This window comes from Pleurodeles waltl, chromosome 3_1 (genome assembly GCF_031143425.1).
Source record: "Pleurodeles waltl isolate 20211129_DDA chromosome 3_1, aPleWal1.hap1.20221129, whole genome shotgun sequence".
Classification (NCBI taxonomy): domain Eukaryota; kingdom Metazoa; phylum Chordata; class Amphibia; order Caudata; family Salamandridae; genus Pleurodeles; species Pleurodeles waltl.
In genome coordinates, this window is record NC_090440.1 from 1444248506 (window position 1) to 1444259828 (window position 11323).

Here is an 11323-nt window from a genome sequence, read left to right on the forward strand (position 1 = left end):
CCTCCGTCCCCTGGACTGTGTGCCCACTACCACTTCCCCCAGGTCCCTGTTGTTGTTGGGGTGGTGTGTTATCCTGGGTTCCCTGTAGTGGTGGACACACTGCTGATTGACGTGGCCTGGGGACGGAGGTATGGGCCCGCTGGGTGGGTGCTGTGCTGGTGTTTCCAGAGGGGGAAAGGTCTGTGGTGGCCTGTGACTGTGTGAGGGGAACCGACTGTCCAGAGGTCCCCGATGGGCAGGTGCTGTCATCACTGTGTGCCTCTTCTGTTGGTGGTGTGGACATGTCTGGACTCTCCTGTCCGGTGACATTGGGTAGGGGCCCTGCATGGGTATGAAAGGATGTTTATTACATCTGTGTGTGGCATGGTGTGCAATGGGTGGGTGACCGTGTACCCCAGTGCTTTCATTCCTGTGTGGGTCCTTGTGTGATGGTGGTTTAGGGGGGTGTAAGGGTATGTGCAGTGGGCATGCTTTAGTGATGGGTGTCCATGCTTTGTTGTTGCATGCAGGGCTTGGTGTTAGGATGTGTGGTTTGTGATGTTGGTACATTTTGTGACGAGTTAGAGGGATGGAGGTGATTGTGACGGTGGAGGTATGTGCTGGCACGCAGGTAGGGTGGGGGATGTAATAGTTAAGATTTGACTTACCAGAGTCCATTCCTCCAGCTACTCTTGCGAGGTCCTCAGGATGCAGAATCGCCAAGACCTGCTCCTCCCATATTGTTGGTTGTGGGGGAGGAGCTGGGGGTCCGCCGCCAGTCCACTGAACCGCCAGGTGGTGTCTTGAGACCACGGAACGCACCTTCCCCCGTAGGTCGTTCCACCTCTTCCTGATGTCTTCCCGATTTCTTGGGTGCTGTCCCACTGCGTTGACCCTGTCCACTGTTCTTCGCCATAGCTCCATCTTCCTAGCTATGGAGGTGTGCTGCACTTGTGCTCCGAATAGCTGTGGCTCTACCCCGACAATTTCCTCCACCATGACTCTGAGCTCCTCCTCCTATGAACCTGGGGTGTCTTTGTCGTGCCATGTGGTGGTGTAGGTGATGTGTGGGGTGGTGTGTGGGGTGATAAGTGTGCTGATATGTAGTGGTGTGTAGTGTGAGGTGCGTAGAAGTTATGTGGGTGATGGTGTTGTGTGCCTGTGGATTCTAGTATTGTTGATGGTGGTGTCTCTCTCTGGCCTTCTCTCAGTAATTTTTGTTGTAGGGGTTTGTGGGTGATGTGGGTGTGTGTTTTATATTGTATTGGGTGTGTGGGAGTGGTGTGTGTATGTGTATCAGGTGTGTGTATTTCGAATTGTCCAAAGTGGCTGTGTTTTGTATATGTGTGTGTATTTTGAGCGTGGTGGTGTGTACCGCCAATGGAATACCGAGATTGAAAGACCACCGCGTGGATTCTTGGGTCGTGATAGTGTGGGCGTATTTCTGTTGGCGTGACGGTGGAGGTTTTGTTTTCGCCAGTTTATCACTGGCCTTTGGTGTTGCGGACTTATGTGGGTGTCCGAATTTTGGCGGATTCCATGCTGTGGGTCATAATAGCTGTAGCAGATTTCCGCTGCCACGGCGTTGTGTTGGTGGTCTTCTGCACGGCGGTAAGTGGCTTTTACCGCCAATGTTGTAATGACCGCCCTAATGTCATAAGGTTCAAGGTGACCTTCATCAATTACCAAACAACATCACCACAATTCTTCCCTCCTTGAAACAAGACAATAAATTGAACAAAAATAATTGCATAGTACAATGTAATAGACATCTTGTACAATGCTTATGCTAAATGAAACATTTATACAAAACACAATGACATCTACTAATAAGAAATGCCATGGTCACTCATTAAAGGATAAAGCTAAACACATGCTTATCTAAGACACAACATAGTCTTGACATTTTTTTGGCTTATGGCAAACTCTTATGCTTCTCCTATTTTTGTACTTTTCATTTCCATCTGAAACATTGACAGTACATCTACTAGTTTTCTTGACTTGTCCAGTGTTATCTGACTGAACCTGTGCACTTGGATCCAATGCTATACGAGTAGTGTTCCATCAACCACCATCAGAAAGTTTCACAGCTTTTCTACGTAATTCACAAATTTGTTGAGAATCCTTGAACTTTGATAAGCCTTTTCTAATTAACACAGGATTCTTTACTCTCACCCAATCACCCACCTGCAACCCTCCACCTTCGTCACAAACCCCACTCAGCTTCTTCTTACCAACATTATTAGAATAGTTTTTTGCCACTTGCCAAATGTCTTTTAGATTACTCCTTTCATGAAATAGTTTAACCATCCAAAAAGGATATAACTCAGTTGACGCTATTCTTTCTCTCATGAGTTCAAAAGGACTTTTGCCTGTGGCCACATGTGGTGTGGTGCGATAAGGCCAAATAAGTTCTTTGATAGCTCGATCCACTGACATATTATTTCTGTACACGGCTGGGATACAATCCACTAGCACACAATTCCATTGCTTTGTGGATGATAAAGAGGTGTTCTAATATGTTTAATGCCACATTTGCCCAAAAACTGAAGCATTTCTGGTGAAACAAAATGGACCCCATTGTCGGTTAATATCTGTTCTGGAAACCCTTCACAGATAAAAATCTTTTTCAGACAATCAATAACCCTTTGAGTGGTTGGAAACCTTGAAGGATCTACCTCAACCCATCTCGACAAATGATCAACGATTACTACAAAATATCTCATGTTAGGTGGTAATATATGGTAAGGACCAAGAAAATCAAGACCTTTTTTTGCCAAGCTCTAGCTGGTGATGGAACAAACGATGACACTCTCAGTGACCAACACTTTATCACTCATACTGCATCTTGTGTAACTCCTGACATATTCATCAATTTCTTTGTCCTTTCTAGGCCACCAAAAATTGAATCTCAACTTCCTTTTGGTAATAGTGGCACCCAATTGACCAGAATGAGCCTTAGCAATTAAATCTCTCCTGAAACACTCTGGAGGGATAAGCTTGTTAACTCTAATTAACTTATCTCCTTTAATGGATAACTCATCAGACACTTTCCAAAATGATTGCAACTCAGAGAATTCTTCTCTTTGGGCCAACCAGACTTAACGAAATGCATCACTTCACACAACAATTTATCTTTTTGTACTGAATCAATCCATTCCTTTTCATCCAAAAACCTGTCACTCTCTGTAATACACGCCACACAACATTTTTCAATCTCTGTTTCCCATTCTTGTTCATCATTATCTTCAATGGGCAAACACACTGCTCTACAGTTTTTCCCACCAGGAATGTACTCAACTGAAAAATTGAATTCGAAAAGCTTAGCTAACAATCTTGCAATACGAGCTGTTGACCGTTTTATTTTCTTTCCTGAAAAAATTTCCACAAGAGGTCGATGATCAGTTTTCAAAACAAAATGTCTACCCCATAATTATTGTTTAAACTTTTCTACATTCCATACATAAGCTAAAAGTTATTTTTCAATCACTGATTATTTACGTTCAACCTGCTGTAAAGTTCTTGAAGCAAACCCAATAGTGCTCTCGCTTCCTTCAACTGATAGTTGTGATAATACAGCACCTAAACCGTACTCGCACACATCCACTGTCACAACAGTTCTCTTCTCCTCTGAAAAGGGCTGTAAAGCTTGAGCTTTGACAATTTCTCATTTGATTTGCTCAAACTTCCTATTACACTCATCTAACCAAAAAATGTTTTGCTTTTTCTTTTAGTACAGTTCTGAAACATTCAATATTCTTTGCAAAGTCTTTAAAAAATTTGGCATAAAACTCACATAACCAAAGAAAGGACAATAATAGATCTCTAGTTTTTGGAGCAGGAGCTTCCAAAATGCTTCTTACTAAACCTGGTTTCGGTTTAATACCCTGTTTTGATAAAACATGTCCGAGGTACTCGATTTCTCTACATTTGAAAGTACATTTATCCTTTCTTAAAGTCACACCTCTATTTTCCAATGTGCCTAAAACACCTTCCAGAATTGTATCATGTGCAACTTTACTGTCTGAAAAAAACAAAATGTCATCCTGAAAAACTACCACATTAGGATTGTCAACAAACAAGTCAAACAGCAATCTTTGAAAAACTGCAGCAGCTGAGGCTAGACCAAAAGATAACCTGCAAAACTGAAAAGTTCCATCAGGAGTGACAAAAGCCATTAAGTGTCAAGAATCAACATCCAATTCCACTTGATGGTAAGCAGATTTTAAATCCAGTTTTGTAAACCAGCTGGACGAACCAACTTTCATGATTAGATCATCAATTCTTGGTAAAGGAAAACTGTCTACCCAAATTGCCTCATTTAAACTTCTTAAATTCACACACTTTCTTAGATCTCCTGTTCTTTTCTTTGCCAGAACAATGGGAGACAACCTTAAAGTCGCCTCTACCTTCTCAATTTTGCTTTGCTCACACATCTCCCTCAACAGTTTGGATAAGTCTGTTCTTATACTTAAAGGTACATTTCTTAATTAAGTGTTTTACAGGAACAGCACCATGTTTCAATTTTGTAGTATGTGTAAAATTAACTATCTTTCCAAATTTTTCTTGAAATAACTTTTTGAATTTCTGTTGCCAATTACACATGTAACCTGGAACAGTTTTAACAAAATTTGAATTACTGTTTTTCAATTGAGACAGGTTTATCCCGTCCAAGTTTGATGATCAAATTAAATTTGGCTTGTTGAACTAGTCCCAAAACATTGGTTGCCTTTTTAGCTACATAAACGTTTCCTTGAATAGTCTCACCAAGAACACACAATGAAGCCCAAAAATAACCAATTAAATACATTTTGCCTCCCTCAAAAGCAACTGTAGAAACATCAGGAGGAAGAAGAGTTTTGGAAGCCCAAAATCTTCCTTTAGAGCTGAGAACAATCTTCCTTGTTCTCTTTTCATCCTCATCGTCACTTTGAAGAGACGATTACACGGGGAATTTTCTTCAATTATTTATTGAAAAATTAAAACGATGACTTCCATGGCAAAAGGGGCACAGATAATAACTGAAAATGAAGACACATGGAACACCATGGGATCATAAACACCCGATGTCATAAGGTTCCAGGTGACCTTCATCAATTACCTAACAACCTCACCACACACCCACTACACGAAGCAGGAGGTGGGAGACTTCAGTCACAATTTATACACAGCTGCAAATAACACCTAACTTGCAGTTTTGTTTGATACTCAGGCCCATATTTATACTTTTTTAGCGCTGCATTTGTGTCAGTTTTTGATGGAAAATAGGTGCAAACTTACAAAATACAATTTTATTTTGTAAGTTTGCACCATTCTTGCATCAAAACCTGATGCAAATGCAGCACTAAAAAAGTATACATATGGGCCTCCATGTCTCAAATGGAGTATTTAATAGTATACATCCTTAGGCACTGTGGAGAGTAAATAAAGTGCAAAAAAACAAGGGCTTTCTGTCAAAGTACTACTTTCTACTTTGTCTCATTTTGAAAACTATTGGATATTTGATAAACATGGGTATATGTGCATGATCACATTAACCTTGCCCATGCAGGGTTTTTATGTCAACACTGCTTTGCATTTCGGGATATTCATTTCCTTTTTACCATCATTAGGATCGACTTGAAAATTCTAGCATTCAAAGTGCTGATGGCTCAAATGTGGAAGTGGTTGAAGGTGCCTCACATGACAGTGCACTGTTACAGTAACACTGCATATTTAGGGTAATTAGAATGCAAAACAAATAATGTGGGATGGGTGGGTGAGGTCAAGCAACAACATGACAGGAGTGGGGCAGTGGGCAGCGAGTCGATGAACAACAGGAGTAGAACAGGACAAACAATGGTGAGGAATGGCTGGTAGATGACAGTGGTGTGTGTGTGTACGTGTGTGTGTGTGTGTTTTTAATTTAACAATGTGAAACTAAATTCCTCCCAAGGCAGTCTGATGCGACAGACGAAACAAAACCAGCTGTTGTTGCTGACAAATAAAAAACAGAGAAATGGGAGTGACAAGGAAGCCGGCCAATAGTAAGTAATGGGTGGGCTCAAAGCCGTTTTTAGAATTGTTTTTAAAGAATAGATCTCAGTGACAGCACATGCACATGCACTGTCTCAGACAAAACCTAAAAAGGATGCCAAAATGAGAACTCACTAGTTTTAAATAAGAGGTTGTAGGCATAAAATCAGATGCAGTTACCTGAATAAAGAGTACAAAAGGAATCCAATGAATTGCCAGTGATCAGAACGGGTGGCAAAAACTTAAATTAATCGGAAGAGCATGCTGCACCGGCAGCCTGCAGAGTCAGTCAGCATGAGGGATAGGTGTGAGAAGGGCAATAAGGGCCTGACATGCAGTCCCCTGGGGAACAAGACAGTCTTTCTTCTGTAATGTCCACAGGTCCAGGGGTGTATTGAAGAGCTATTCTGAGAGTCCAATGGTTTGGAGTGGGGGGGCTTCTGGAAAGTTCTTCCATTTCCCTCTGGTGACAAAAAACTAGTGTCAGGTTCCTTTAAATGTATTAGAGGCAAGCCCTTTGAAGGGTAAGTGGGGCAGGGAACAGCCCCACCCCCAGTCATCCTGGCAGAATGGCCCATCCTGCCAATGACTAGTTCCCTTTGTTCTCACTGTTTGGGAGGAATACACAAAACACAAAAGCAGAGTCATTCACAGTCATGTGACCCAGGACACTGGCAGAAAGCATGAATGGTTAGGACAAGATAATGCAAACTTTCTAAAAGTGTGACTTAAAATGCAACTTTACCATTAAGGAAGATTTCAAATTATTTGAGTCCAAACTTGATCTTACTATCTGTTCTCAAACCAAAGTTATCACTTATTAAATGTAGTAAGGTAACCCAGTGTTAGTTAAAGTAAGATATAGGTCTTGCAGTAGTGAAAAACACCTTGAAGTGCTTTTCACAGCCAGGACGTTTAAAACTTGAACCCACATGTCCTTTAAAAAATAAATACAATGCACCCTGCCCTATGAGCATTTTGGCCCTACCTTGGAGTGACGTATGTATTAAAAAAGAAGGTTTAGACCTGGTAAAATGGCTATGCCAGGTCAATAAATCAGTCTAAAACTCCACTACAGGCTGCTGTGGCGTGTCTGAGAAATGTGTTACAAAAGCTACTTTAGTGGGTAGCAGAATGAGTGGGGTAGGCCCACTAATAGCATTTAACTTACAGGCCCTGGGTACCTATGGTACTATAAACTATGGACTTACAACATCAATAGTTCTTCTTTAATTATTCCATAAATATGCATTGACTGCTATTCTACTTCATTTGTTTTTACTGATTAGATCAAATTGGAGGCCACTAATGTGTAAAATATATATTTGGAATCCCAGTTCCTGATGATTTTGGGGTTCACCATTGTTCTTGATTACAAACCTTCTTAAATGCTATTTTTAAAACTAGTAATATAAATCCAACTTGAACATTAAGTTGAATTTTAAATTACTATTAAAATGAGTCCTTGAATCATTTTTCTAGCTACTCCCAAACAGAGGATAGGCATTTTTTAAGGTGTTATAATGTAATCCAATCCTTCCTTGTGGGAGAGCAGCCTTCCCACAGTGAAAAATTACTTTGGGAATTTATCACAGACCATGTAAAACATTAAATATACATATCCTACTTTTTAAATACCGTGCACCCTGCCCTATGGGCATTAAGGGCCAACTTTAGGGATTACTTATAGATAGTTAAAACATGGAACATTTAGGCATGGCAAGAGTTTTATTTTGCCATGTTGAATTGGTAGTTTTGGAACTGCTTACCCAGGCTGCAGGTGCAGATGTGGAGACATGCTTTGCCTTATCTCTTTCGTGGTGGCACAATAATCCTTGCAGTCCAGTAGTGACAGTTAACCTACAGGCCCTGGGTATACTTTTTACCATATCCTAGGGACTTATAGATAATCTAAATATGCTAATAATGAGTGTAGCCAATGTCAACATGTTTTAGGGGTCAGAGCATATGCACAAGGGCCTGGTGAGTAGTATCCCAATGCAGAGTCAAAATCCCAGCCGCATTAATCCAGAAAAATGGTGGTGAACATAAAATAAGAGACATTTTCTTATAGTACTGACCCGGGGTAGGCCTTATGACATGAAAGGGCATTCACAATATATGACTGCAGCGATTACTGGAAAACATGTGGCATTCTTGCGGTATTATAAATATAGGTGACGTTTGCCCTAATGTACAGTTTTGGCCAAGTAAGCCTACAGAGTACAGCAACGTATTAAACTCAGGTAAAACATGCATGCTTAGTTTGAATTTGTAGTTTCCAACATTACACATACACATCTCATGGAATTTCAGAATCTGTCTCTAGCTCAGCTCATTATCAGATTCCAGGCCTTTCTAACCCCTACTGTGCCAAGTTAATTACTCTGCTCTCCATCAGAGGGATCCCCACACAAAAGGAGCAATCAACAGTGATATGGGCCAGTTCCTGGGAAAAAAGGCCACCACTGGAAAGGAAGGTGTGGGGAGAAAGTCTGTATCTGATTATTAGCTTGTCACACAGCAGCTGTGCTGGGGCAGCCCAGGCCCATTGGAAAAAAAGAGGAAGCCCAGAACATTGGAGCCAATACTCACCTTTGAAGCTTTGGTAGGACCAGATCAGGCAATGGTGTCAGCTGAGGGCAGATCTGAGGACCTTAGAGGAGCTCTTACTAGAGAAAACTTGAAGTCACAATTTTAGATAGTCCCAGAATGCTGTATAGGAGAGTTCAGACAGGAGTAGAGGGATGATGTAGCATCCTGGGAATGGCCAAGGGTGCCAGACTCCTAAAACTTCCCACCTCCACTTAAAAACCACTGCATAAGGGAGAGAGAATTGAGAAGAGAAGACCCTGAACCTAGGAGGCAATGATGTTGGAAGAATTTCTAGCTGGAAAGATAAGCAGCTGATGTCCTGCAAAAGTGTACTTTGACTCCCGGTGGCCCTCAGGACTATGATTGGTCTCTCTGGGACTAGCGATGGCCCTCTTAGGCCCCCTGAGGAACAGTTAGAGGAAAAGACCTAGGGCCAGATGCATGAAACTTTTTTGCACTCGCAAACGGTGTGAATCGCAAAATTCGGCCGTTTGCGAGTGCAAAAATGGGGTCTGCGATGCATGAAAGGCATTCGCAGACCAAAAATAAGAAATCGCAAAAAGTGCGATTTTTTTGCGTTGCGACCTGGTTTTGCGAGTCTCATTTTGCGATTCGGTATTCCCAGTAGGAAATTGCGAGTCGCAAAATCCAAGTCGCAAAGAGATGCATCAAAAAATCGCAAATTGCAATTTTTCGCAGAATGGCATTTTGCAAATGCAAAATACCACTGAGTGAAACCAGGTGGTAACCAGGTGCAACCTATATAAAGAGGACCAGAATGCCTCAGACTCTTTTCAACAATGGCTGCACTCTACGTCATGGCGAGGAGGATGAGGATCTTGGCAGGTTTGAGGAGAGGGAGAGGGAGACAGAAGCGCATTTTCAGAGTGCGCATTACACTTTTTAACCTGACAGAGGAGGAAATATATGAGAGGTATAGGTTGAACTCAGGCATGATACTTGATCTGATAGCTGAGCTACAACCCATACTGCAGTGCAGAACACTAAGGACTCACAGCATACCCACCCATGTGCAGGTATTATGCTCCCTCCACCTACTCGCCTCAGGGAGCTATCAAGGGGTCATAGCAGCAGCTGGAGGGGTCTCACAGAGTACCCTCTCCAGATTTTTCAATGCATTTATCAACGCCATGCTGAGCAAACTACACCAGTACATCAGATTCCCCCACACCTCACAGGAAATACAGCAGACAAAAATAGAATTTTACCGGATAGCACAGTTCCCCCACGTCCTAGGTGCCATAGATGGGGCACATGTGGCAATCTGTCCACCATCAGCCACAGAGTATGTGTACCGCAACAGGAAATACCAACATTCAATGAATATACAGGTGATTTGCAATGCTTCCGACATCATAACTGATCTCGTAGCCAGGTACCCAGGGAGCACATATGATTCGTACATCTTTCGCCACAGTGGCATACACACAAGACTGCTAGCTGGGGAGTTTGGTGAAGGATATCTACTAGGTATTGCCCCTCTATACAATGGCGCATTGATGGCATGCTGATGTCAGATGGCCCACTTCTTATCATACCCTCTGTCCCTTCCAGGAGACAGTGCCTACGCAGTGCGCACCTACATGATGACGCCCTACCTCAATCCTGCAACACCTGCTGAACGGAGATACAATGCAGCACACAGGGCAACCCGCAATGTGGTGGAGTGCACAGTTGGACTGCTGAAAAGTCGCTTCCGGTGCCTCCACAAAAGTGGAGGAGCACTACAGTACAGTCCCGAGACGACATGTAGAATAGTGGCTACTTGTGCTATCTTGCAGAATATAACTACCACCAGGGGCATACCTGTAGAAATATGTGATACTGAATCTGATGAGAATGATGATCCCATACCACCCCTACAGCCAGCAGACAGGACCAGTGCAGCAGAGGGAAGGCAAAGGCGTGCTGACATCACACACAACCATTTCAGATGTAAGTATGAATTACACAAATCCTCTGACAACTGTACCTGTAGTGAAATAAATTTATTACCTTAAGTCAGGTAATGTTCGTTTGACGAATTGCAAAAAAAGGTCAAGTGAAAAACTAGAAACAATGAAGGACCTGAGTAATGCGCTATTACGTCATAGTGAAAACATAAGTCCACTGGCAGCTACAGTCATTTTTTGCGGCCACGCACACCACTTGGGTGCCCAGTTACCTCACTGGCATCTCTATTGTCCGCCTCAGTGGCAGTGCTGTGCCTGGCACTGCGCCGTCTGGTGTCCAATGCTGGTACAGCTACACTGCTGAGGCTGGAACTGTCCTCAGTGTCCCCCAGTGCAAGCTCACTAGGCGTGGCTGACATCTGTCCCATTATGTTGTCGATCACATTGGTGATCTGTACCAGTCCATTCGCAACATCCCTGCTGCTGTGTGCTGCCTCCACTTGTCCAGCCACTGCACGACGGGCAATCAGTGACGTTGCATTTGCCCACCTGTTCACAGAACGACAGAAGCCGCCAAACATGTTCATAAATCTGCGCTCCTGTCTGCTGTGGATCACCCTCTCATGGCGCAGCTCCTGGCATAGTTCACGGACAGCACTTGTGAGCTCTCTGGTGTCCTGTGATGCCTGCACCTGTCCCTCATGCAGCAGTTCTATGTTAGAATTGAGGGACTCAAGCTGGCGATGCAGGCCCCCCATGTTGGTGTTATGTTGGCGCAAATTCTTTTGTAATCCCAGGATCCTTTTATTTTGTAGGTGCTG